Genomic DNA, 25228 nt, shown 5'->3' with positions numbered 1-25228 from the left:
TCTTCCATTCAAACAGATGTATTTATAGGAATGAATTATTTCCATGCTTATATCTATAAATACATAAAAGAGGAATAAAATCTAACTTGAACCCAAAAAGGAAATGAAAATCCCTGAACCCAACAGTTATACAGAGGAAAACCCTATCAAGGCACTAGCTCCAGCGGGAAACAATTCTGAAATTGGTCAGAGGTGGGGAATCATCTCCCATACATCCAGCAGCCCCCCCCCCACCATGCGAGGAGCGTCCTCCTTGCAATGCTGGGGAACCGTACCGAGGCGTCTGTGAGTAAACGTGAGCTGAGCCCCGGGCCAGCTGCTGCTGAACTGTTCCCACCCTTCCCAGGTAAAACACCTGAATATGTACAAGGGCTTGAAAGCCTAGAGGAAGGGCCGTGGAGCCACACCAGCGACAGTACACAGGCCCACTTGGTGCCTGCAGGCCAGCCAGGATGGTCCTGGCCCCGGGCGCTCTTCTGGAAGCTTTCCATTTCCCTGCCTGAGATACCCCTCCTGTCCCGGCCCCCACTCCTTTTTTTCCTTCCTCACCTCAGCCCGGAGAGAAATTCCAGCGGAAGTTATGGGTGACACATCCTCTTCTTTACAGGTGGCAGCCTGGCCACTCCTGCAGAAAGTCCAGCAGAGCCCCACTCACACCGGGCCACCAACAAAGCCGTGGACCCTCACACCCTCCCACCAGCACAGCCCCGAGACTGCTGACGGGGCAGAGGATATGGAGTCAGGCCCAGCTGCAGGGGCTATTGCTGCTTGGAGCACTGTTTCTATTGCCCTCAACCCAGGCACACCTGGGGAGGGCTCGCCGGCAGGGTCAGGCTGGCCATGTCAGCTAACCCTCAGCCCTCAGGGCATCACATTGCAGAAAATGGACCTCTCAAAGACAGAATATTAGCCAAGGAAAAAAGGGACGCAATGCCATGTGCAGCACCGTAGATGTGTCTAGAGGTAATCACGTGACTTGTAGTAAGTCAGAAAGTGAAAGACACATATCGTATGATATCACTTATAGGTGTTACCTAAAAATTGATACCAGGGCAGATATTTCCGCGGAGAAGGGCAATCACAGATTCATTAAACAAACTTATGGTTCACCAATGGAAAGGTGTGAGGATTCGATACATTACGATATTGGGGTTAACAGACATATACAAACACAGGTGAAATATATCATCACCAAAGACCTATGGAATACCAAGAGAAGACTACTCAACATTCTGTCATAACGTACATGGGAAAAGGATCCCAGGAAGAAGAGACTTATATATATATATATATATGTGTGTGTGTGTAAAAGAAACACATCTTGCACACGTACAACAAGCCGAACGTTGTAATCAAACTTGCTGTAATAAAAAATAAAAATAAATAAATTAAAAACACGAACAAGAAGTAGTGAGGCAAACCTGAGGGGCTTTCTCCTGGCACATTCCATTCTAAATTCCAATCCAGAACGCGACTTCCACTGAGGCTCTGCTGCCCTAGTAACCAGATTTGGTAAGGGAGAACTGCTGCCACCTTGTGGCCGTTTCACACAATAGCAGCTTTAATCCCAGCGCTAATGGTCAGTTGATATTCACAATCATTGCAGGCCTGTAAATGACACCTGCCCTGAAAACAAATCCTGGGGTCATATATCGACCAAAAAATTCAAAAGACGTCCATATTTCCAAACGACAGTTTCAAGAGGCATATTTGACGCACATTAGTGTTCTGCTTCTTTTGCTTTCTTTCTTTCTTTGTTAAAAAAACGGGAATGGAAAAAGGCAACCCTCAGAATGGGCGAAAACGTTCGCAAACGAATCAATGGACAAAGGTTTAAGCTCCAATATATATAAACAGCACATGCAGCTTAATATTAATAAAACAAACAACCCAATACAAAAATGGGCAGAAGGTCTAAATAGGCATTTCTTCAAAGATGACACAGAGATGGCCAAGACGCACATGGAAAGCTGCTCAACATCACTAATTATTAGAGAAATGCAAATCAAAACTACAATGAGGTATGACCTCACACCTCTTAGAATCGGCATCATCAGAAAATCTACAAACCACAAATTCTGGGGAGGGTGTGGACAAAAGGAACCCTCTTCCACTACTGGTGGGAATGTAAATTGATACAGTCACTGGGGAGAACAGTATGGAGGTTCCTTTAAAATACTAAAAAGAGAATTACCATAGGATCCAGCAATCCCACTTCTGGGCATATACCCAGAGAAAACCATAAATCCAAAAGACACATTCACCACAATGCTCATTGCAGCACTATTTACAATAGCCAGGTAATGGAAGCAACCTAAATGCCCACAGACAGACGAATGGATAAAGATGTGGTACATATATAAAATGGAATATTACTCAGCCATAAAAAGGAATGGAACTGGGTCATTTGTAGAGAAGTCGATGGATCTAGAGACTGTCATACAGAGTGAAGTAATTCAGAAAGAGGAAAACAAATATTGTATATTAATGCCTACATGTGGAACCTAGACAAATGGTACAGATGAACTGGTTTGCAGGGCAGAAATAGAGACACAGAGGTAGAGAACAAACGTATGGACACCAAGTGGGGGAAGCAAAGGGGTGGTGGTGGTGGGATGAGTTGGGAGATTGGGATTGACCTGTATTCATGTATATGCATAAAAGAGATAACTAATAATAACCTGCTGTATAAAAAAATAAATAAAATTAAATTTCAATTTTTTTTCAATATAAAATTTAAAAATAAAACAGAAAAAAGTTCTTCCATTCACACAGATGTATTTATAGGAATGAATTATTTCCATGCTTATATCTATAAATATATAAAAGAGGAATAAAATCTAACTTGAACCAAAAAAGGAAAAGAAAATCCCTGAACCCAACAGTTATACAGAGGAAAACCCTATCAAGGCACTAGCTCCAGCGGGAAACAATTCTGAAATTGGTCAGAGGTGGGGAATCATCTCCCATACATCCAGCAGCCCCCCCCCCACCATGCGAGGAGCGTCCTCCTTGCAAAGCTGGGGAACCGTACCGAGGCGTCTGTGAGTAAACGTGAGCTGAGCCCCGGGCCAGCTGCTGCTGAACTGTTCCCACCCTTCCCAGGTAAAACACCTGAATATGTACAAGGGCTTGAAAGCCTAGAGGAAGGGCCGTGGAGCCACACCAGCGACAGTACACAGGCCAACTTGGTGCCTGCAGGCCAGCCAGGATGGTCCTGGCCCCGGGCGCTCTTCTGGAAGCTTTCCATTTCCCTGCCTGAGATACCCCTCCTGTCCCGGCCCCCACTCCTTTTTTTCCTTCCTCACCTCAGCCCGGAGAGAAATTCCAGCGGAAGTTATGGGTGACACATCCTCTTCTTTACAGGTGGCAGCCTGGCCACTCCTGCAGAAAGTCCAGCAGAGCCCCACTCACACCGGGCCACCAACAAAGCCGTGGACCCTCACACCCTCCCACCAGCACAGCCCCGAGACTGCTGACGGGGCAGAGGATATGGAGTCAGGCCCAGCTGCAGGGGCTATTGCTGCCTGGAGCGCTGTTTCTATTGCCCTCAACCCAGGCACACCTGGGGAGGGCTTGCCGGCAGGGTCAGGCTGCCCAGGTCAGCTAACCCTCAGCCCTCAGGGCATCACATTGCAGAAAATGGACCTCTCAAAGACAGAATATTAGCCAAGGAAAAAAGGGACGCAATGCCATGTGCAGCACCGTAGATGTGTCTAGAGGTAATCACGTGACTTGTAGTAAGTCAGAAAGTGAAAGACACATATCGTATGATATCACTTATAGGTGTTACCTAAAAATTGATACCAGGGCAGATATTTCCGTGGAGAAGGGCAATCACAGATTCATTAAACAAACTTATGGTTCACCAATGGAAAGCTGTGAGGATTCGATACATTACGATATTGGGGTTAACAGACATATACAAACACAGGTGAAATATATCATCACCAAAGACCTATGGAATACCAAGAGAAGACTACTCAACATTCTGTCATAACGTACATGGGAAAAGGATCCCAGGAAGAAGAGACATATATATATATATATATATATATATATATATATATATATATGTGTGTGTGTGTGTGTGTGTGTGAAAGAAACACATCTTGCACACGTACAACAAGCCGAACGTTGTAATCAAACTTGCTGTAATAAAAAATAAAAATAAATAAATTAAAAACACGAACAAGAAGTAGTGAGGCAAACCTGAGGGGCTTTCTCCTGGCACATTCCATTCTAAATTCCAATCCAGAAGGCGACTTCCACTGAGGCTCTGCTGCCCTAGTAACCAGATTTGGTAAGGGAGAACTGCTGCCACCTTGTGGCCGTTTCACACAATAGCAGCTTTAATCCCAGCGCTAATGGTCAGTTGATATTCACAATCATTGCAGGCCTGTAAATGACACCTGCCCTGAAAACAAATCCTGGGGTCATATATCGACCAAAAAATTCAAAAGACGTCCATATTTCCAAACGACAGTTTCAAGAGGCATATTTGACGCACATTAGTGTTCTGCTTCTTTTGCTTTCTTTCTTTCTTTGTTAAAAAAACGGGAATGGAAAAAGGCAACCCTCAGAATGGGCGAAAACGTTCGCAAACGAATCAATGGACAAAGGTTTAAGCTCCAATATATATAAACAGCACATGCAGCTTAATATTAATAAAACAAACAACCCAGTACAAAAATGGGCAGAAGGTCTAAATAGGCATTTCTTCAAAGATGACACAGAGATGGCCAAGACGCACATGGAAAGCTGCTCAACATCACTAATTATTAGAGAAATGCAAATCAAAACTACAATGAGGTATGACCTCACACCTCTTAGAATCGGCATCATCAGAAAATCTACAAACCACAAATTCTGGGGAGGGTGTGGACAAAAGGAACCCTCTTCCACTACTGGTGGGAATGTAAATTGATACAGTCACTGGGGAGAACAGTATGGAGGTTCCTTTAAAATACTAAAAAGAGAATTACCATAGGATCCAGCAATCCCACTTCTGGGCATATACCCAGAGAAAACCATAAATCCAAAAGACACATTCACCACAATGCTCATTGCAGCCCTATTTACAATAGCCAGGTAATGGAAGCAACCTAAATGCCCACAGACAGACGAATGGATAAAGATGTGGTACATATATAAAATGGAATATTACTCAGCCATAAAAAGGAATGGAACTGGGTCATTTGTAGAGAAGTCGATGGATCTAGAGACTGTCATACAGAGTGAAGTAATTCAGAAAGAGGAAAACAAATATTGTATATTAATGCCTACATGTGGAACCTAGACAAATGGTACAGATGAACTGGTTTGCAGGGCAGAAATAGAGACACAGAGGTAGAGAACAAACGTATGGACACCAAGTGGAGGAAGCAATGGGGGGGGTGTGGTGGTGGTGGGATGAGTTGGGAGATTGGGATTGACCTGTATTCATGTATATGCATAAAAGAGATAACTAATAATAACCTGCCGTATAAAAAAATAAATAAAATTAAATTTCAATTTTTTTTCAATATAAAATTTAAAAATAAAACAGAAAAAAGTTCTTCCATTCACACAGATGTATTTATAGGAATGAATTATTTCCATGCTTATATCTATAAATGCATAAAAGAGGAATAAAATATAACTTGAACCCAAAAAGGAAAAGAAAATCCCTGAACCCAACAGTTATACAGAGGAAAACCCTATCAAGGCACTAGCTCCAGCGGGAAACAATTCTGAAATTGGTCAGAGGTGGGGAATCATCTCCCATACATCCAGCAGCCCCCACCCCCACCATGCGAGGAGCGTCCTCCTTGCAAAGCTGGTGAACTGTACCGAGGCATCTGTGAGTAAACGTGAGCTGAGCCCCGGGCCAGCTGCTGCTGAACTGTTCCCACCCTTCCCAGGTAAAACACCTGAATATGTACAAGGGCTTGAAAGCCTAGAGGAAGGGCCGTGGAGCCACACCAGCGACAGTACACAGGCCCACTTGGTGCCTGCAGGCCAGCCAGGATGGTCCTGGCCCCGGGCGCTCTTCTGGAAGCTTTCCATTTCCCTGCCTGAGATACCCCTCCTGTCCCGGCCCCCACTCCTTTTTTTCCTTCCTCACCTCAGCCCGGAGAGAAATTCCAGCGGAAGTTATGGGTGACACATCCTCTTCTTTACAGGTGGCAGCCTGGCCACTCCTGCAGAAAGTCCAGCAGAGCCCCACTCACACCGGGCCACCAACAAAGCCGTGGACCCTCACACCCTCCCACCAGCACAGCCCCGAGACTGCTGACGGGGCAGAGGATATGGAGTCAGGCCCAGCTGCAGGGGCTATTGCTGCCTGGAGCGCTGTTTCTATTGCCCTCAACCCAGGCACACCTGGGGAGGGATTGCCGGCAGGGTCAGGCTGCCCAGGTCAGCTAACCCTCAGCCCTCAGGGCATCACATTGCAGAAAATGGACCTCTCAAAGACAGAATATTAGCCAAGGAAAAAAGGGACGCAATGCCATGTGCAGCACCGTAGATGTGTCTAGAGGTAATCACGTGACTTGTAGTAAGTCAGAAAGTGAAAGACACATATCGTATGATATCACTTATAGGTGTTACCTAAAAATTGATACCAGGGCAGATATTTCCGCGGAGAAGGGCAATCACAGATTCATTAAACAAACTTATGGTTCACCAATGGAAAGCTGTGAGGATTCGATACATTACGATATTGGGGTTAACAGACATATACAAACACAGGTGAAATATATCATCACCAAAGACCTATGGAATACCAAGAGAAGACTACTCAACATTCTGTCATAACGTACATGGGAAAAGGATACCAGGAAGAAGAGACATATATATATATATATATATATATATATATATATATATATATATATATATATATATATATATAAATATATATATATATATATATATGTGTGTGTGTGTGTAAAAGAAACACATCTTGCACACGTATAACAAGCCGAACGTTGTAATCAAACTTGCTGTAATAAAAAATAAAAATAAATAAATTAAAAACACGAACAAGAAGTAGTGAGGCAAACCTGAGGGGCTTTCTCCTGGCACATTCCATTCTAAATTCCAATCCAGAACGCGACTTCCACTGAGGCTCTGCTGCCCTAGTAACCAGATTTGGTAAGGGAGAACTGCTGCCACCTTGTGGCCGTTTCACACAATAGCAGCTTTAATCCCAGCGCTAATGGTCAGTTGATATTCACAATCATTGCAGGCCTGTAAATGACACCTGCCCTGAAAACAAATCCTGGGGTCATATATCGACCAAAAAATTCAAAAGACGTCCATATTTCCAAACGACAGTTTCAAGAGGCATATTTGACGCACATTAGTGTTCTGCTTCTTTTGCTTTCTTTCTTTCTTTGTTAAAAAAACGGGAATGGAAAAAGGCAACCCTCAGAATGGGTGAAAACGTTCGCAAACAAATCAATGGACAAAGGTTTAAGCTCCAATATATATAAACAGCACATGCAGCTTAATATTAATAAAACAAACAACCCAATACAAAAATGGGCAGAAGGTCTAAATAGGCATTTCTTCAAAGATGACACAGAGATGGCCAAGACGCACATGGAAAGCTGCTCAACATCACTAATTATTAGAGAAATGCAAATCAAAACTACTATGAGGTATGACCTCACACCTCTTAGAATCGGCCTCATCGGAAAATCTACAAACCACAAATTCTGGGGAGGGTGTGGACAAAAGGAACCCTCTTCCACTACTGGTGGGAATGTAAATTGATACAGTCACTGGGGAGAACAGTATGGAGGTTCCTTTAAAATACTAAAAAGAGAATTACCATAGGATCCAGCAATCCCACTTCTGGGCATATACCCAGAGAAAACCATAAATCAAAAAGACACATTCACCACAATGCTCATTGCAGCCCTATTTACAATAGCCAGGTAATGGAAGCAACCTAAATGCCCACAGACAGACGAATGGATAAAGATGTGGTACATATATAAAATGGAATATTACTCAGCCATAAAAAGGAATGGAACTGGGTCATTTGTAGAGAAGTCGATGGATCTAGAGACTGTCATACAGAGTGAAGTAATTCAGAAAGAGGAAAACAAATATTGTATATTAATGCCTACATGTGGAACCTAGACAAATGGTACAGATGAACTGGTTTGCAGGGCAGAAATAGAGACACAGAGGTAGAGAACAAACGTATGGACACCAAGTGGGGGAAGCAAAGGGGTGGTGGTGGTGGGATGAGTTGGGAGATTGGGATTGACCTGTATTCATGTATATGCATAAAAGAGATAACTAATAATAACCTGCTGTATAAAAAAATAAATAAAATTAAATTTCAATTTTTTTCAATATAAAATTTAAAAATAAAACAGAAAAAAGTTCTTCCATTCACACAGATGTATTTATAGGAATGAATTATTTCCATGCTTATATCTATAAATATATAAAAGAGGAATAAAATCTAACTTGAACCAAAAAAGGAAAAGAAAATCCCTGAACCCAACAGTTATACAGAGGAAAACCCTATCAAGGCACTAGCTCCAGCGGGAAACAATTCTGAAATTGGTCAGAGGTGGGGAATCATCTCCCATACATCCAGCAGCCCCCCCCCCACCATGCGAGGAGCGTCCTCCTTGCAAAGCTGGGGAACCGTACCGAGGCGTCTGTGAGTAAACGTGAGCTGAGCCCCGGGCCAGCTGCTGCTGAACTGTTCCCACCCTTCCCAGGTAAAACACCTGAATATGTACAAGGGCTTGAAAGCCTAGAGGAAGGGCCGTGGAGCCACACCAGCGACAGTACACAGGCCCACTTGGTGCCTGCAGGCCAGCCAGGATGGTCCTGGCCCCGGGCGCTCTTCTGGAAGCTTTCCATTTCCCTGCCTGAGATACCCCTCCTGTCCCGGCCCCCACTCCTTTTTTTCCTTCCTCACCTCAGCCCGGAGAGAAATTCCAGCGGAAGTTATGGGTGACACATCCTCTTCTTTACAGGTGGCAGCCTGGCCACTCCTGCAGAAAGTCCAGCAGAGCCCCACTCACACCGGGCCACCAACAAAGCCGTGGACCCTCACACCCTCCCACCAGCACAGCCCCGAGACTGCTGACGGGGCAGAGGATATGGAGTCAGGCCCAGCTGCAGGGGCTATTGCTGCCTGGAGCGCTGTTTCTATTGCCCTCAACCCAGGCACACCTGGGGAGGGCTTGCCGGCAGGGTCAGGCTGCCCAGGTCAGCTAACCCTCAGCCCTCAGGGCATCACATTGCAGAAAATGGACCTCTCAAAGACAGAATATTAGCCAAGGAAAAAAGGGACGCAATGCCATGTGCAGCACCGTAGATGTGTCTAGAGGTAATCACGTGACTTGTAGTAAGTCAGAAAGTGAAAGACACATATCGTATGATATCACTTATAGGTGTTACCTAAAAATTGATACCAGGGCAGATATTTCCGCGGAGAAGGGCAATCACAGATTCATTAAACAAACTTATGGTTCACCAATGGAAAGCTGTGAGGATTCGATACATTACGATATTGGGGTTAACAGACATATACAAACACAGGTGAAATATATCATCACCAAAGACCTATGGAATACCAAGAGAAGACTACTCAACATTCTGTCATAACGTACATGGGAAAAGGATCCCAGGAAGAAGAGACATATATATATATATATATATATATATATATATATATATATATATATAAAAATATATATATATATATATATATGTGTGTGTGTGTGTAAAAGAAACACATCTTGCACACGTACAACAAGCCGAACGTTGTAATCAAACTTGCTGTAATAAAAAATAAAAATAAATAAATTAAAAACACGAACAAGAAGTAGTGAGGCAAACCTGAGGGGCTTTCTCCTGGCACATTCCATTCTAAATTCCAATCCAGAACGCAACTTCCACTGAGGCTCTGCTGCCCTAGTAACCAGATTTGGTAAGGGAGAACTGCTGCCACCTTGTGGCCGTTTCACACAATAGCAGCTTTAATCCCAGCGCTAATGGTCAGTTGATATTCACAATCATTGCAGGCCTGTAAATGACACCTGCCCTGAAAACAAATCCTGGGGTCATATATCGACCAAAAAATTCAAAAGACGTCCATATTTCCAAACGACAGTTTCAAGAGGCATATTTGACGCACATTAGTGTTCTGCTTCTTTTGCTTTCTTTCTTTCTTTGTTAAAAAAACGGGAATGGAAAAAGGCAACCCTCAGAATGGGTGAAAACGTTCGCAAACGAATCAATGGACAAAGGTTTAAGCTCCAATATATATAAACAGCACATGCAGCTTAATATTAATAAAACAAACAACCCAATACAAAAATGGGCAGAAGGTCTAAATAGGCATTTCTTCAAAGATGACACAGAGATGGCCAAGACGCACATGGAAAGCTGCTCCACATCACTAATTATTAGAGAAATGCAAATCAAAACTACAATGAGGTATGACCTCACACCTCTTAGAATCGGCCTCATCAGAAAATCTACAAACCACAAATTCTGGGGAGGGTGTGGACAAAAGGAACCCTCTTCCACTACTGGTGGGAATGTAAATTGATACAGTCACTGGGGAGAACAGTATGGAGGTTCCTTTAAAATACTAAAAAGAGAATTACCACAGGATCCAGCAATCCCACTTCTGGGCATATACCCAGAGAAAACCATAAATCCAAAAGACACATTCACCACAATGCTCATTGCAGCCCTATTTACAATAGCCAGGTAATGGAAGCAACCTAAATGCCCACAGACAGACGAATGGATAAAGATGTGGTACATATATAAAATGGAATATTACTCAGCCATAAAAAGGAATGGAACTGGGTCATTTGTAGAGAAGTCGATGGATCTAGAGACTGTCATACAGAGTGAAGTAATTCAGAAAGAGGAAAACAAATATTGTATATTAATGCCTACATGTGGAACCTAGACAAATGGTACAGATGAACTGGTTTGCAGGGCAGAAATAGAGACACAGAGGTAGAGAACAAACGTATGGACACCAAGTGGGGGAAGCAAAGGGGTGGTGGTGGTGGGATGAGTTGGGAGATTGGGATTGACCTGTATTCATGTATATGCATAAAAGAGATAACTAATAATAACCTGCTGTATAAAAAAATAAATAAAATTAAATTTCAATTTTTTTTCAATATAAAATTTAAAAATAAAACAGAAAAAAGTTCTTCCATTCACACAGATGTATTTATAGGAATGAATTATTTCCATGCTTATATCTATAAATATATAAAAGAGGAATAAAATCTAACTTGAACCAAAAAAGGAAAAGAAAATCCCTGAACCCAACAGTTATACAGAGGAAAACCCTATCAAGGCACTAGCTCCAGCGGGAAACAATTCTGAAATTGGTCAGAGGTGGGGAATCATCTCCCATACATCCAGCAGCCCCCCCCCCACCATGCGAGGAGCGTCCTCCTTGCAAAGCTGGGGAACCGTACCGAGGCGTCTGTGAGTAAACGTGAGCTGAGCCCCGGGCCAGCTGCTGCTGAACTGTTCCCACCCTTCCCAGGTAAAACACCTGAATATGTACAAGGGCTTGAAAGCCTAGAGGAAGGGCCGTGGAGCCACACCAGCGACAGTACACAGGCCCACTTGGTGCCTGCAGGCCAGCCAGGATGGTCCTGGCCCCGGGCGCTCTTCTGGAAGCTTTCCATTTCCCTGCCTGAGATACCCCTCCTGTCCCGGCCCCCACTCCTTTTTTTCCTTCCTCACCTCAGCCCGGAGAGAAATTCCAGCGGAAGTTATGGGTGACACATCCTCTTCTTTACAGGTGGCAGCCTGGCCACTCCTGCAGAAAGTCCAGCAGAGCCCCACTCACACCGGGCCACCAACAAAGCCGTGGACCCTCCCACCCTCCCACCAGCACAGCCCCGAGACTGCTGACGGGGCAGAGGATATGGAGTCAGGCCCAGCTGCAGGGGCTATTGCTGCCTGGAGCGCTGTTTCTATTGCCCTCAACCCAGGCACACCTGGGGAGGGCTTGCCGGCAGGGTCAGGCTGCCCAGGTCAGCTAACCCTCAGCCCTCAGGGCATCACATTGCAGAAAATGGACCTCTCAAAGACAGAATATTAGCCAAGGAAAAAAGGGAAGCAATGCCATGTGCAGCACCGTAGATGTGTCTAGAGGTAATCACGTGACTTGTAGTAAGTCAGAAAGTGAAAGACACATATCGTATGATATCACTTATAGGTGTTACCTAAAAATTGATACCAGGGCAGATATTTCCGCGGAGAAGGGCAATCACAGATTCATTAAACAAACTTATGGTTCACCAATGGAAAGCTGTGAGGATTCGATACATTACGATATTGGGGTTAACAGACATATACAAACACAGGTGAAATATATCATCACCAAAGACCTATGGAATACCAAGAGAAGACTACTCAACATTCTGTCATAACGTACATGGGAAAAGGATCCCAGGAAGAAGAGACATATATATATATATATATATATATATGTGTGTGTGTGTGTGTGTGTGTGTGTGTGTGTGTGTGTGTGTGTGTGTGTGTAAAAGAAACACATCTTGCACACGTACAACAAGCCGAACGTTGTAATCAAACTTGCTGTAATAAAAAATAAAAATAAATAAATTAAAAACACGAACAAGAAGTAGTGAGGCAAACCTGAGGGGCTTTCTCCTGGCACATTCCATTCTAAATTCCAATCCAGAACGCGACTTCCACTGAGGCTCTGCTGCCCTAGTAACCAGATTTGGTAAGGGAGAACTGCTGCCACCTTGTGGCCGTTTCACACAATAGCAGCTTTAATCCCAGCGCTAATGGTCAGTTGATATTCACAATCATTGCAGGCCTGTAAATGACACCTGCCCTGAAAACAAATCCTGGGGTCATATATCGACCAAAAAATTCAAAAGACGTCCATATTTCCAAACGACAGTTTCAAGAGGCATATTTGACGCACATTAGTGTTCTGCTTCTTTTGCTTTCTTTCTTTCTTTGTTAAAAAAACGGGAATGGAAAAAGGCAACCCTCAGAATGGGCGAAAACGTTCGCAAACGAATCAATGGACAAAGGTTTAAGCTCCAATATATATAAACAGCACATGCAGCTTAATATTAATAAAACAAACAACCCAATACAAAAATGGGCAGAAGGTCTAAATAGGCATTTCTTCAAAGATGACACAGAGATGGCCAAGACGCACATGGAAAGCTGCTCAACATCACTAATTATTAGAGAAATGCAAATCAAAACTACAATGAGGTATGACCTCACACCTCTTAGAATCGGCATCATCAGAAAATCTACAAACCACAAATTCTGGGGAGGGTGTGGACAAAAGGAACCCTCTTCCACTACTGGTGGGAATGTAAATTGATACAGTCACTGGGGAGAACAGTATGGAGGTTCCTTTAAAATACTAAAAAGAGAATTACCATAGGATCCAGCAATCCCACTTCTGGGCATATACCCAGAGAAAACCATAAATCAAAAAGACACATTCACCACAATGCTCATTGCAGCCCTATTTACAATAGCCAGGTAATGGAAGCAACCTAAATGCCCACAGACAGACGAATGGATAAAGATGTGGTACATATATAAAATGGAATATTACTCAGCCATAAAAAGGAATGGAACTGGGTCATTTGTAGAGAAGTCGATGCATCTAGAGACTGTCATACAGAGTGAAGTAATTCAGAAAGAGGAAAACAAATATTGTATATTAATGCCTACATGTGGAACCTAGACAAATGGTACAGATGAACTGGTTTGCAGGGCAGAAATAGAGACACAGAGGTAGAGAACAAACGTATGGACACCAAGTGGGGGAAGCAATGGGGGGGGTGTGGTGGTGGTGGGATGAGTTGGGAGATTGGGATTGACCTGTATTCATGTATATGCATAAAATAGATAACTAATAATAACCTGCCGTATAAAAAAATAAATAAAATTAAATTTCAATTTTTTTCAATATAAAATTTAAAAATAAAACAGAAAAAAGTTCTTCCATTCACACTGATGTATTTATAGGAATGAATTATTTCCATGCTTATATCTATAAATGCATAAAAGAGGAATAAAATATAACTTGAACCCAAAAAGGAAAAGAAAATCCCTGAACCCAACAGTTATACAGAGGAAAACCCTATCAAGGCACTAGCTCCAGCGGGAAACAATTCTGAAATTGGTCAGAGGTGGGGAATCATCTCCCATACATCTAGCAGCCCCCCCCCCCACCATGCGAGGAGCGTCCTCCTTGCAAAGCTGGGGAACCGTACCGAGGCGTCTGTGAGTAAACGTGAGCTGAGCCCCGGGCCAGCTGCTGCTGAACTGTTCCCACCCTTCCCAGGTAAAACACCTGAATATGTACAAGGGCTTGAAAGCCTAGAGGAAGGGCCGTGGAGCCACACCAGCGACAGTACACAGGCCCACTTGGTGCCTGCAGGCCAGCCAGGATGGTCCTGGCCCCGGGCGCTCTTCTGGAAGCTTTCCATTTCCCTGCCTGAGATACCCCTCCTGTCCCGGCCCCCACTCCTTTTTCTCCTTCCTCACCTCAGCCCGGAGAGAAATTCCAGCGGAAGTTATGGGTGACACATCCTCTTCTTTACAGGTGGCAGCCTGGCCACTGCTGCAGAAAGTCCAGCAGAGCCCCACTCACACCGGGCCTCCAACAAAGCCGTGGACCCTCACACCCTCCCACCAGCACAGCCCCGAGACTGCTGACGGGGCAGGGGATATGGAGTCAGGCCCAGCTGCAGGGGCTATTGCTGCCTGGAGCGCTGTTTCTATTGCCCTCAACCCAGGCACACCTGGGGAGGGCTTGCCGGCAGGGTCAGGCTGCCCAGGTCAGCTAACCCTCAGCCCTCAGGGCATCACATTGCAGAAAATGGACCTCTCAAAGACAGAATATTAGCCAAGGAAAAAAGGGACGCAATGCCATGTGCAGCACCGTAGATGTGTCTAGAGGTAATCACGTGACTTGTAGTAAGTCAGAAAGTGAAAGACACATATCGTATGATATCACTTATAGGTGTTACCTAAAAATTGATACCAGGGCAGATATTTCCGCGGAGAAGGGCAATCACAGATTCATTAAACAAACTTATGGTTCACCAATGGAAAGCTGTGAGGATTCGATACATTACGATATTGGGGTTAACAGACATATGCAAACACAGGTGAAATATATCATCACCAAAGACCTATGGAATACCAAGAGAAGACTACTCAACATTCTGTCATAACGTACATGGGAAAAGGATCCCAGGAAGAAGAGACATATATATATATATATATATATATATATATATATATATATATATATATAAAATATATATATATATATATATGTGTGTGTGTGTGTGTAAAAGAAACACATCTTGCACACGTACAACAAGCCGAACGTTGTAATCAAACTTGCTGTAATAAAAAATAAAAATAAATAAATTAAAAACACGAACAAGAAGTAGTGAGGCAAACCTGAGGGGCTTTCTCCTGGCACATTCCATTCTAAATTCCAATCCAGAACGCGACTTCCACTGAGGCTCTGCTGCCCTAGTAACCAGATTTGGTAAGGGAGAACTGCTGCCACCTTGTGGCCGTTTCACACAATAGCAGCTTTAATCCCAGCGCTAATGGTCAGTTGATATTCACAATCATTGCAGGCCTGTAAATGACACCTGCCCTGAAAACAAATCCTGGGGTCATATATCGACCAAAAAATTCAAAAGACGTCCATATTTCCAAACGACAGTTTCAAGAGGCATATTTGACGCACATTAGTGTTCTGCTTCTTTTGCTTTCTTTCTTTCTTTGTTAAAAAAACGGGAATGGAAAAAGGCAACCCTCAGAATGGGTGAAAACGTTCGCAAACGAATCAATGGACAAAGGTTTAAGCTCCAATATATATAAACAGCACATGCAGCTTAATATTAATAAAACAAACAACCCAATACAAAAATGGGCAGAAGGTCTAAATAGGCATTTCTTCAAAGATGACACAGAGATGGCCAAGACGCACATGGAAAGCTGCTCAACATCACTAATTATTAGAGAAATGCAAATCAAAACTACAATGAGGTATGACCTCACACCTCTTAGAATCGGCCTCATCGGAAAATCTACAAACCACAAATTCTGGGGAGGGTGTGGACAAAAGGAACCCTCTTCCACTACTGGTGGGAATGTAAATTGATACAGTCACTGGGGAGAACAGTATGGAGGTTCCTTTAAAATACTAAAAAGAGAATTACCACAGGATCCAGCAATCCCACTTCTGGGCATATACCCAGAGAAAACCATAAATCAAAAAGACACATTCACCACAATGCTCATTGCAGCCCTATTTACAATAGCCAGGTAATGGAAGCAACCTAAATGCCCACAGACAGACGAATGGATAAAGATGTGGTACATATATAAAATGGAATATTACTCAGCCATAAAAAGGAATGGAACTGGGTCATTTGTAGAGAAGTCGATGGATCTAGAGACTGTCATACAGAGTGAAGTAATTCAGAAAGAGGAAAACAAATATTGTATATTAATGCCTACATGTGGAACCTAGACAAATGGTACAGATGAACTGGTTTGCAGGGCAGAAATAGAGACACAGAGGTAGAGAACAAACGTATGGACACCAAGTGGGGGAAGCAAAGGGGTGGTGGTGGTGGGATGAGTTGGGAGATTGGGATTGACCTGTATTCATGTATATGCATAAAAGAGATAACTAATAATAACCTGCTCTATAAAAAAAATAAATAAAATTAAATTTCAATTTTTTTCAATATAAAATTTAAAAATAAAACAGAAAAATGTTCTTCCATTCAAACAGATGTATTTATAGGAATGAATTATTTCCATGCTTATATCTATAAATACATAAAAGAGGAATAAAATCTAACTTGAACCCAAAAAGGAAAAGAAAATCCCTGAACCCAACAGTTATACAGAGGAAAACCCTATCAAGGCACTAGCTCCAGTGGGAAACAACTCTGAAATTGGTCAGAGGTGGGGAATCATCTCCCATACATCCAGCAGCCCCCCCCCACCATGCGAGGAGCGTCCTCCTTGCAAATCTGGGGAACCGTACCGAGGCGTCTGTGAGTAAACGTGAGCTGAGCCCCGGGCCAGCTGCTGCTGAACTGTTCCCACCCTTCCCAGGTAAAACACCTGAATATGTACAAGGGCTTGAAAGCCTAGAGGAAGGGCCGTGGAGCCACACCAGCGACAGTACACAGGCCCACTTGGTGCCTGCAGGCCAGCCAGGATGGTCCTGGCCCCGGGCGCTCTTCTGGAAGCTTTCCATTTCCCTGCCTGAGATACCCCTCCTGTCCCGGCCCCCACTCCTTTTTTTCCTTCCTCACCTCAGCCCGGAGAGAAATTCCAGCGGAAGTTATGGGTGACACATCCTCTTCTTTACAGGTGGCAGCCTGGCCACTCCTGCAGAAAGTCCAGCAGAGCCCCACTCACACCGGGCCACCAACAAAGCCGTGGACCCTCACACCCTCCCACCAGCACAGCCCCGAGACTGCTGACGGGGCAGAGGATATGGAGTCAGGCCCAGCTGCAGGGGCTATTGCTGCCTGGAGCACTGTTTCTATTGCCCTCAACCCAGGCACACCTGGGGAGGGCTTGCCGGCAGGGTCAGGCTGCCCACGTCAGCTAACCCTCAGCCCTCAGGGCATCACATTGCAGAAAATGGACCTCTGAAAGACAGAATATTAGCCAAGGAAAAAAGGGACGCAATGCCATGTGCAGCACCGTAGATGTGTCTAGAGGTAATCACGTGACTTGTAGTAAGTCAGAAAGTAAAAGACACATATCGTATGATATCACTTATAGGTGTTACCTAAAAATTGATACCAGGGTAGATATTTCCGCGGAGAAGGGCAATCACAGATTCATTAAACAAACTTATGGTTCACCAATGGAAAGCTGTGAGGATTCGATACATTACGATATTGGGGTTAACAGACATATACAAACACAGGTGAAATATATCATCACCAAAGACCTATGGAATACGAAGAGAAGACTACTCAACATTCTGTCATAACGTACATGGGAAAAGGATCCCAGGAAGAAGAGACATATATATATATATATGTGTGTGTGTGTAAAAGAAACACATCTTGCACACGTACAACAAGCCGAACGTTGTAATCAAACTTGCTGTAATAAAAAATAAAAATAAATAAATTAAAAAGACGAACAAGAAGTAGTGAGGCAAACCTGAGGGGCTTTCTCCTGGCACATTCCATTCTAAATTCCAATCCAGAACGCGACTTCCACTGAGGCTCTGCTGCCCTAGTAACCAGATTTGGTAAGGGAGAACTGCTGCCACCTTGTGGCCGTTTCACACAATAGCAGCTTTAATCCCAGCGCTAATGGTCAGTTGATATTCACAATCATTGCAGGCCTGTAAATGACACCTGCCCTGAAAACAAATCCTGGGGTCATATATCGACCAAAAAATTCAAAAGACGTCCATATTTCCAAACGACAGTTTCAAGAGGCATATTTGACGCACATTAGTGTTCTGCTTCTTTTGCTTTCTTTCTTTCTTTGTTAAAAAAACGGGAATGGAAAAAGGCAACCCTCAGAAGGGGCGAAAACGTTCGCAAATGAATCAATGGACAAAGGTTTAAGCTCCAATATATATAAACAGCACATGCAGCTTAATATTAATAAAACAAACAACCCAATACAAAAATGGGCAGAAGGTCTAAATAGGCATTTCTTCAAAGAAGACACAGAGATGGCCAAGACGCACATGGAAAGCTGCTCAACATCACTAATTATTAGAGAAATGCAAATCAAAACTACAATGAGGTATGACCTCACACCTCTTAGAATCGGCATCATCAGAAAATCTACAAACCACAAATTCTGGGGAGGGTGTGGACAAAAGGAACCCTCTTCCACTACTGGTGGGAATGTAAATTGATACAGTCACTGGGGAGAACAGTATGGAGGTTCCTTTAAAATACTAAAAAGAGAATTACCATAGGATCCAGCAATCCCACTTCTGGGCATATACCCAGAGAAAACCATAAATCAAAAAGACACATTCACCACAATGCTCATTGCAGCCCTATTTACAATAGCCAGGTAATGGAAGCAACATAAATGCCCACAGACAGACGAATGGATAAAGATGTGGTACATATATAAAATGGAATATTACTCAGCCATAAAAAGGAATGGAACTGGGTCATTTGTAGAGAAGTCGATGGATCTAGAGACTGTCATACAGAGTGAAGTAATTCAGAAAGAGGAAAACAAATATTGTATATTAATGCCTACATGTGGAACCTAGACAAATGGTACAGATGAACTGGTTTGCAGGGCAGAAATAGAGACACAGAGGTAGAGAACAAACGTATGGACACCAAGTGGGGGAAGCAAAGGGGTGGTGGTGGTGGGATGAGTTGGGAGATTGGGATTGACCTGTATTCATGTATATGCATAAAAGAGATAACTAATAATAACCTGCTGTATAAAAAAAATAAATAAAATTAAATTTCAATTTTTTTCAATATAAAATTTAAAAATAAAACAGAAAAATGTTCTTCCATTCAAACAGATGTATTTATAGGAATGAATTATTTCCATGCTTATATCTATAAATACATAAAAGAGGAATAAAATCTAACTTGAACCCAAAAAGGAAAAGAAAATCCCTGAACCCAACAGTTATACAGAGGAAAACCCTATCAAGGCACTAGCTCCAGCGGGAAACAATTCTGAAATTGGTCAGAGGTGGGGAATCATCTCCCATACATCCAGCAGCCCCCCCCCACCATGCGAGGAGCGTCCTCCTTGCAAAGCTGGGGAACCGTACCGAGGCGTCTGTGAGTAAACGTGAGCTGAGCCCCGGGCCAGCTGCTGCTGAACTGTTCCCACCCTTCCCAGGTAAAACACCTGAATATGTACAAGGGCTTGAAAGCCTAGAGGAAGGGCCGTGGAGCCACACCAGCGACAGTACACAGGCCCACTTGGTGCCTGCAGGCCAGCCAGGATGGTCCTGGCCCCGGGCGCTCTTCTGGAAGCTTTCCATTTCCCTGCCTGAGATACCCCTCCTGTCCCGGCCCCCACTCCTTTTTTTCCTTCCTCACCTCAGCCCGGAGAGAAATTCCAGCGGAAGTTATGGGTGACACATCCTCTTCTTTACAGGTGGCAGCCTGGCCACTCCTGCAGAAAGTCCAGCAGAGCCCCACTCACACCGGGCCACCAACAAAGCCGTGGACCCTCACACCCTCCCACCAGCACAGCCCCGAGACTGCTGACGGGGCAGAGGATATGGAGTCAGGCCCAGCTGCAGGGGCTATTGCTGCCTGGAGCGCTGTTTCTATTGCCCTCAACCCAGGCACACCTGGGGAGGGCTTGCCGGCAGGGTCAGGCTGCCCACGTCAGCTAACCCTCAGCCCTCAGGGCATCACATTGCAGAAAATGGACCTCTCAAAGACAGAATATTAGCCAAGGAAAAAAGGGACGCAATGCCATGTGCAGCACCGTAGATGTGTCTAGAGGTAATCACGTGACTTGTAGTAAGTCAGAAAGTGAAAGACACATATCGTATGATATCACTTATAGGTGTTACCTAAAAATTGATACCAGGGCAGATATTTCCGCGGAGAAGGGCAATCACAGATTCATTAAACAAACTTATGGTTCACCAATGGAAAGCTGTGAGGATTCGATACATTACGATATTGGGGTTAACAGACATATACAAACACAGGTGAAATATATCATCACCAAAGACCTATGGAATACCAAGAGAAGACTACTCAACATTCTGTCATAACGTACATGGGAAAAGGATCCCAGGAAGAAGAGACATATATATATATATATATATATATATATATATATATATATATATATATATATATATGTGTGTGTGTGTGTGTGTGTGTGTGTGTGTGTGTAAAAGAAACACATCTTGCACACGTACAACAAGCCGAACGTTGTAATCAAACTTGCTGTAATAAAAAATAAAAATAAATAAATTAAAAAGACGAACAAGAAGTAGTGAGGCAAACCTGAGGGGCTTTCTCCTGGCACATTCCATTCTAAATTCCAATCCAGAACGCGACTTCCACTGAGGCTCTGCTGCCCTAGTAACCAGATTTGGTAAGGGAGAACTGCTGCCACCTTGTGGCCGTTTCACACAATAGCAGCTTTAATCCCAGCGCTAATGGTCAGTTGATATTCACAATCATTGCAGGCCTGTAAATGACACCTGCCCTGAAAACAAATCCTGGGGTCATATATCGACCAAAAAATTCAAAAGACGTCCATATTTCCAAACGACAGTTTCAAGAGGCATATTTGACGCACATTAGTGTTCTGCTTCTTTTGCTTTCTTTCTTTCTTTGTTAAAAAAACGGGAATGGAAAAAGGCAACCCTCAGAATGGGCAAAAACGTTCGCAAACGAATCAATGGACAAAGGTTTAAGCTCCAATATATATAAACAGCACATGCAGCTTAATATTAATAAAACAAACAACCCAATACAAAAATGGGCAGAAGGTCTAAATAGGCATTTCTTCAAAGATGACACAGAGATGGCCAAGACGCACATGGAAAGCTGCTCAACATCACTAATTATTAGAGAAATGCAAATCAAAACTACAATGAGGTATGACCTCACACCTCTTAGAATCGGCCTCATCAGAAAATCTACAAACCACAAATTCTGGGGAGGGTGTGGACAAAAGGAACCCTCTTCCACTACTGGTGGGAATGTAAATTGATACAGTCACTGGGGAGAACAGTATGGAGGTTCCTTTAAAATACTAAAAAGAGAATTACCACAGGATCCAGCAATCCCACTTCTGGGCATATACCCAGAGAAAACCATAAATCAAAAAGACACATTCACCACAATGCTCATTGCAGCCCTATTTACAATAGCCAGGTAATGGAAGCAACCTAAATGCCCACAGACAGACGAATGGATAAAGATGTGGTACATATATAAAATGGAATATTACTCAGCCATAAAAAGGAATGGAACTGGGTCATTTGTAGAGAAGTCGATGGATCTAGAGACTGTCATACAGAGTGAAGTAATTCAGAAAGAGGAAAACAAATATTGTATATTAATGCCTACATGTGGAACCTAGACAAATGGTACAGATGAACTGGTTTGCAGGGCAGAAATAGAGACACAGAGGTAGAGAACAAACGTATGGACACCAAGTGGGGGAAGCAAAGGGGTGGTGGTGGTGGGATGAGTTGGGAGATTGGGATTGACCTGTATTCATGTATATGCATAAAAGAGATAACTAATAATAACCTGCTGTATAAAAAAATAAATAAAATTAAATTTCAATTTTTTTTCAATATAAAATTTAAAAATAAAACAGAAAAAAGTTCTTCCATTCACACAGATGTATTTATAGGAATGAATTATTTCCATGCTTATATCTATAAATATATAAAAGAGGAATAAAATCTAACTTGAACCAAAAAAGGAAAAGAAAATCCCTGAACCCAACAGTTATACAGAGGAAAACCCTATCAAGGCACTAGCTCCAGCGGGAAACAATTCTGAAATTGGTCAGAGGTGGGGAATCATCTCCCATACATCCAGCAGCCCCCCCCCCCACCATGCGAGGAGCGTCCTCCTTGCAAAGCTGGGGAACCGTACCGAGGCGTCTGTGAGTAAACGTGAGCTGAGCCCCGGGCCAGCTGCTGCTGAACTGTTCCCACCCTTCCCAGGTAAAACACCTGAATATGTACAAGGGCTTGAAAGCCTAGAGGAAGGGCCGTGGAGCCACACCAGCGACAGTACACAGGCCCACTTGGTGCCTGCAGGCCAGCCAGGATGGTCCTGGCCCCGGGCGCTCTTCTGGAAGCTTTCCATTTCCCTGCCTGAGATACCCCTCCTGTCCCGGCCCCCACTCCTTTTTTTCCTTCCTCACCTCAGCCCGGAGAGAAATTCCAGCGGAAGTTATGGGTGACACATCCTCTTCTTTACAGGTGGCAGCCTGGCCACTCCTGCAGAAAGTCCAGCAGAGCCCCACTCACACCGGGCCACCAACAAAGCCGTGGACCCTCACACCCTCCCACCAGCACAGCCCCGAGACTGCTGACGGGGCAGAGGATATGGAGTCAGGCCCAGCTGCAGGGGCTATTGCTGCCTGGAGCGCTGTTTCTATTGCCCTCAACCCAGGCACACCTGGGGAGGGCTTGCCGGCAGGGTCAGGCTGCCCACGTCAGCTAAACCTCAGCCCTCAGGGCATCACATTGCAGAAAATGGACCTCTCAAAGACAGAATATTAGCCAAGGAAAAAAGGGACGCAATGCCATGTGCAGCACCGTAGATGTGTCTAGAGGTAATCACGTGACTTGTAGTAAGTCAGAAAGTGAAAGACACATATCGTATGATATCACTTATAGGTGTTACCTAAAAATTGATACCAGGGCAGATATTTCCGCGGAGAAGGGCAATCACAGATTCATTAAACAAACTTATGGTTCACCAATGGAAAGCTGTGAGGATTCGATACATTACGATATTGGGGTTAACAGACATATACAAACACAGGTGAAATATATCATCACCAAAGACCTATGGAATACCAAGAGAAGACTACTCAACATTCTGTCATAACGTACATGGGAAAAGGATCCCAGGAAGAAGAGACATATATATATATATATATATATATATGTGTGTGTGTGTGTGTGTGTGTGTGTGTGTGTGTGTGTGTGTGTGTGTGTAAAAGAAACACATCTTGCACACGTACAACAAGCCGAACGTTGTAATCAAACTTGCTGTAATAAAAAATAAAAATAAATAAATTAAAAACACGAACAAGAAGTAGTGAGGCAAACCTGAGGGGCTTTCTCCTGGCACATTCCATTCTAAATTCCAATCCAGAAGGCGACTTCCACTGAGGCTCTGCTGCCCTAGTAACCAGATTTGGTAAGGGAGAACTGCTGCCACCTTGTGGCCGTTTCACACAATAGCAGCTTTAATCCCAGCGCTAATGGTCAGTTGATATTCACAATCATTGCAGGCCTGTAAATGACACCTGCCCTGAAAACAAATCCTGGGGTCATATATCGACCAAAAGATTCAAAAGACGTCCATATTTCCAAACGACAGTTTCAAGAGGCATATTTGACGCACATTAGTGTTCTGCTTCTTTTGCTTTCTTTCTTTCTTTGTTAAAAAAACGGGAATGGAAAAAGGCAACCCTCAGAATGGGCGAAAACGTTCGCAAACGAATCAATGGACAAAGGTTTAAGCTCCAATATATATAAACAGCACATGCAGCTTAATATTAATAAAACAAACAACCCAATACAAAAATGGGCAGAAGGTCTAAATAGGCATTTCTACAAAGATGACACAGAGATGGCCAAGACGCACATGGAAAGCTGCTCAACATCACTAATTATTAGAGAAATGCAAATCAAAACTACAATGAGGTATGACCTCACACCTCTTAGAATCGGCATCATCAGAAAATCTACAAACCACAAATTCTGGGGAGGGTGTGGACAAAAGGAACCCTCTTCCACTACTGGTGGGAATGTAAATTGATACAGTCACTGGGGAGAACAGTATGGAGGTTCCTTTAAAATACTAAAAAGAGAATTACCATAGGATCCAGCAATCCCACTTCTGGGCATATACCCAGAGAAAACCATAAATCCAAAAGACACATTCACCACAATGCTCATTGCAGCCCTATTTACAATAGCCAGGTAATGGAAGCAACCTAAATGCCCACAGACAGACGAATGGATAAAGATGTGGTACATATATAAAATGGAATATTACTCAGCCATAAAAAGGAATGGAACTGGGTCATTTGTAGAGAAGTCGATGGATCTAGAGACTGTCATACAGAGTGAAGTAATTCAGAAAGAGGAAAACAAATATTGTATATTAATGCCTACATGTGGAACCTAGACAAATGGTACAGATGAACTGGTTTGCAGGGCAGAAATAGAGACACAGAGGTAGAGAACAAACGTATGGACACCAAGTGGAGGAAGCAATGGGGGGGGTGTGGTGGTGGTGGGATGAGTTGGGAGATTGGGATTGACCTGTATTCATGTATATGCATAAAAGAGATAACTAATAATAACCTGCCGTATAAAAAAATAAATAAAATTAAATTTCAATTTTTTTTCAATATAAAATTTAAAAATAAAACAGAAAAAAGTTCTTCCATTCACACAGATGTATTTATA

The 25228-nt window shown here is 43.4% G+C and overlaps 1 long non-coding RNA gene across 1 annotated transcript in view; it reads right to left on the bottom strand.

Moving 5' to 3' along the window:
* The window catches only part of LOC309811342, a 358642-nt gene that overhangs the window by 19583 nt on the left and 313831 nt on the right, over positions 1–25228 (bottom strand). Inside the window, exon 2 of the long non-coding RNA XR_014295135.1 lies at positions 13930–14119. This is a non-coding gene — a long non-coding RNA (uncharacterized lncRNA). The remainder of the gene's footprint in view (positions 1–13929; positions 14120–25228) is intronic.

The sequence above is a fragment of the Mesoplodon mirus genome (genome assembly GCF_964341445.2).
Source record: "Mesoplodon mirus genome assembly, chromosome: 10".
Classification (NCBI taxonomy): domain Eukaryota; kingdom Metazoa; phylum Chordata; class Mammalia; order Artiodactyla; family Ziphiidae; genus Mesoplodon; species Mesoplodon mirus.
The sequence above is the reverse complement of the archived record's forward strand: the minus strand, read 5'-3'. Positions and strand labels throughout refer to the sequence as shown.